Here is a 3,464-nt window from a genome sequence, read left to right on the forward strand (position 1 = left end):
ATCCCCATAGACCTGACTGCAGAATGAAACCAGCCCAAGGCGACTAGGACTGGAGCTAAATCAACGGCCCCCTGGATGGTGGACCGAGTGAGTTGAGTTTATAAACATGATGCTACATCACAGCCGACCACAAGCAGCATTAACCCTTTCAGGCCCGTGAGAAAGCCAGCCTGAGGGGGGTCAGTGGAGTGGAGTGTTCATCCTGCAGGCAGTTTATAAAACAGTCCAGTTTTAGAGAAAAGAGTTTGTGTATGTCGTGGTACAAAACCCCAAAAGTTTGTCCTCGTGTGTGCAGGTGGTTGCAGTGTGTGTGCCGGTAAAAGTAATGGTGTGCGGTGGCGGCGGTGATGTGTCTCTTTAAGTGTGTATTCTGCAGCCAGTACAGCGAGTGTGTCTTATGTTCAGCAAGAGTGTTTTGTTCAACAGCAATAAGTGTGTGTGGGTGTGGGTGCAAAGTGGCAGTGAGGAGGAAGGGGGTCTGATGATGTCATGCTTGTGCTCTCTCAATGTGTGTGGAATGATTGGAATGACTGTGTGCAGGAGTGTTGCATGATGGGAAAGTAGAGCAGCCTGTCCTGATCTGTTGGCTTGGACCAACACACATCAGCAGTAACACCACCAACTATTAATTCAAACCAAAACTTTAAGTCCACAAAGTTCAACAAGCTTCTTCTATAGGTTGATCCAGGGATAAGGTGAGGTTCTTGTAATACAACAGGCAACAGGTAAACCAGTAGTGATGGATACTAAAAACACCAAGTTTGTGGGTTTGGTTCCCGAGGAGCACACATAATGACTAAACATGAACAAAAAATGCATATCTTTCATGTGCTGTGTTGCTTTGTATACATGTAAATGATACACTTGGCCAATCATGTTCCAGAAGTCACTCAACTGTGGAAAAGTCTGTTTAGTTCTGAAACTGTTCTTGACCAGGTCCTTGTTCCCCATCTGTGTGGGTGTATTGGGAGGAAACAGGACCAACAGGAGGTGCGTGATGTGACTGAGTGATTGTCACAGCTGTCTTGTGTTCTAGTGTCTCTATTGTTCCTCTGTGGTTCTAAGATGATGGTAATGACTGATTACATGATGTGTGTGTGTGTGTGTGGATGTGTTTGTGTGTGTGTGTGTGTGTGTGTGTGTGTGTGTGTGTACGCACTGGTATGTTTTACCATTGAGTCTGATGAAAGATTGTCTGTTGTGGTTTGGTGAACTGTGTGTGCGATGGCAAAAGTCCGGTGCCAATTGCCTGTCCTAAAAGACAGAGGAGCTACACATCGGAAATACAGTAAACCTAAATGATCCATATCTTTATGAATCCATAAACACGCAAGTAAATAAATAAAACAAATAAATATTTCTCCGCCGTGGAGTCCCTCCTTCACAGCATTTACAATATTAATCAGTAGTATGTTCACCGAGCTGTGAGATAATAACATCATCTCCTCACATTGCTTTGCCTAGCCACAGGTAAGCCATCTGCTGTACCGGATCACAGCGTTTCTGATCATAACTGGACCTCCATCCAGCCCATCCTACTGATGCATCATTTATAGATCATATAGAATCCATAGGGTCAACACGCCAGTGTGTTCACATACAGCAGTCCTACATCAGTGAATATAAGTACAGGTGGAACTAAAATGAATATCTAATAAACATGGTACTGCGTAGTCACCTACTACATTAGCCAACCTCTGAGTGATACTACGGCATGGTGGATTAAAAGGTGCAACATTTTTTTTTTAACTTAAACTCCTCTTCAACACTAAGTACTTCATTTAATATTTAAAATAAATTAAATAAATTGATGATTGGTTAATTAAGGGTCTCATTCAAACCCTTTGGATACAACCTGAAACAGTAGGTGTGGGCTGTAGGGCAGCTGATGTTTGGCATACAAGAGGGACACACACACACACACACACACACACACACACACACACACACACACACACACACACACACACACACACAGACACACACACACACACAGACACACACAGACACACACAGACACACAGACACACAGACACACACAGGAGCCTTAAAATTGAGTTACAGACAATAACACACACTGCAGGGTGGTGTGTGAGCATCTTTTGTGTGCTAATGAGCTCATCCACCTTGAGCCGGAGCAAGCGAGACGGCCTTGCTGCACAGAGGGGGCTCCTCAGGGCATTAAAGACAGTGGGGGATTTGGCCAGTGACTGCCCAGAATGGCTACAGCTGCAGCAGTCAATGGTGCCTGGCCTGGTGTGAGCTCTTCCTGTAGGCCCTCAGCAGATGTGCAGGACAGCTGACATGATGGCACAGCAGAGCAGTGGTGACACTGTATGTGTGAGATTGTGGTTTGTGTGTGTGTGTGTGTGTGTGTGTGTGTGTGTGTGTGTGTGTGTGTGTGTGTGTGTGTGTGTGTGTGTGAGAGAGAGTGTGTGTGTGTGGGGGGGGCAGTAGCAGCACCCAGGAGAACAAGGGTGGAGGAGGAGGAGAGACAAAGAGAGAGGGAGAGAGAGCGTTCAGAGCTATTGCAAGAAGCAGAGGACCTAGTAAAGGGATCGTGCCATATACAGGAGTGAACGTCCACAAGAGTTCAAAATTCTTCCGTTTCACACAAAGATTTTCTGTCCCTGCTAAGTTCTTTGTATAACAACAGTTAAGGCCTCTGGAGCCTCCTGCAGGCCAAACTAATAGGAATCCATTTGTTACAGAAGAGATCTACTGAACAATAAGAGATCTTCGAAAAGAGTACCAGCAGTGGTCTGAGTAAGGATATATTTAGAGCCATCATTAATCTGTTCAGCTGAGTGACCTTGGGACCTCAGTGGCTTAAGAAAGAGAGAGTATTGGTTTAGAAGAAAATATGAAGGGATAATTTTTGAGGAGCAGTAGTGGATCCATTCAGAACAGCGGTAATGGGTCCATTTAGGAGAGCAGTAAGACCTATAGCAGTAAGGGATGTGTTCAGGAGTAAACAGACTAGTGAGGGATCTGTTGAGGGAAGTGAAGATGGATCTGGTCCTTATTGCCTGGTGCAGCAGGGGACAGTGGCGCTGGAGGCTCCTGGGAAAATGGGGCGTGTCCTCTAAGGCTGCCCTGAGAAGGTGGGTGGAGTTGACGGAGTGTGGAGACACCATTGGCTGTTGGGAACCTGCTGACCCTGCCCCAGCCGGGGAGGAGGAGGAGGAGTGTCTGGGTCTTAAAGTGTGACAGTACATTCACGTTTTGTGCCCGGACCAGCCAGCATTGTTGCTAGAGGCCAAGGCTTAAGGCGTGAGAGAGGAACCGCACGTCTCTTTAACTCTGATACACACACACAAGCACACACGCACTTCACCAAACACTCCTTAACACACACCCTGGCAGTCCAATTTGCTTAAGTAGCTCCTCCTGCCTCAACCTCAGGGTGCCTAATCCTTTCCTGTCCGTTGCCCCTCCTGAGGCATTCTGGGAGGTTTTTTTTC

The sequence above is a fragment of the Sprattus sprattus genome (genome assembly GCF_963457725.1).
Source record: "Sprattus sprattus genome assembly, chromosome: 11".
Classification (NCBI taxonomy): Eukaryota; Metazoa; Chordata; class Actinopteri; order Clupeiformes; family Clupeidae; genus Sprattus; species Sprattus sprattus.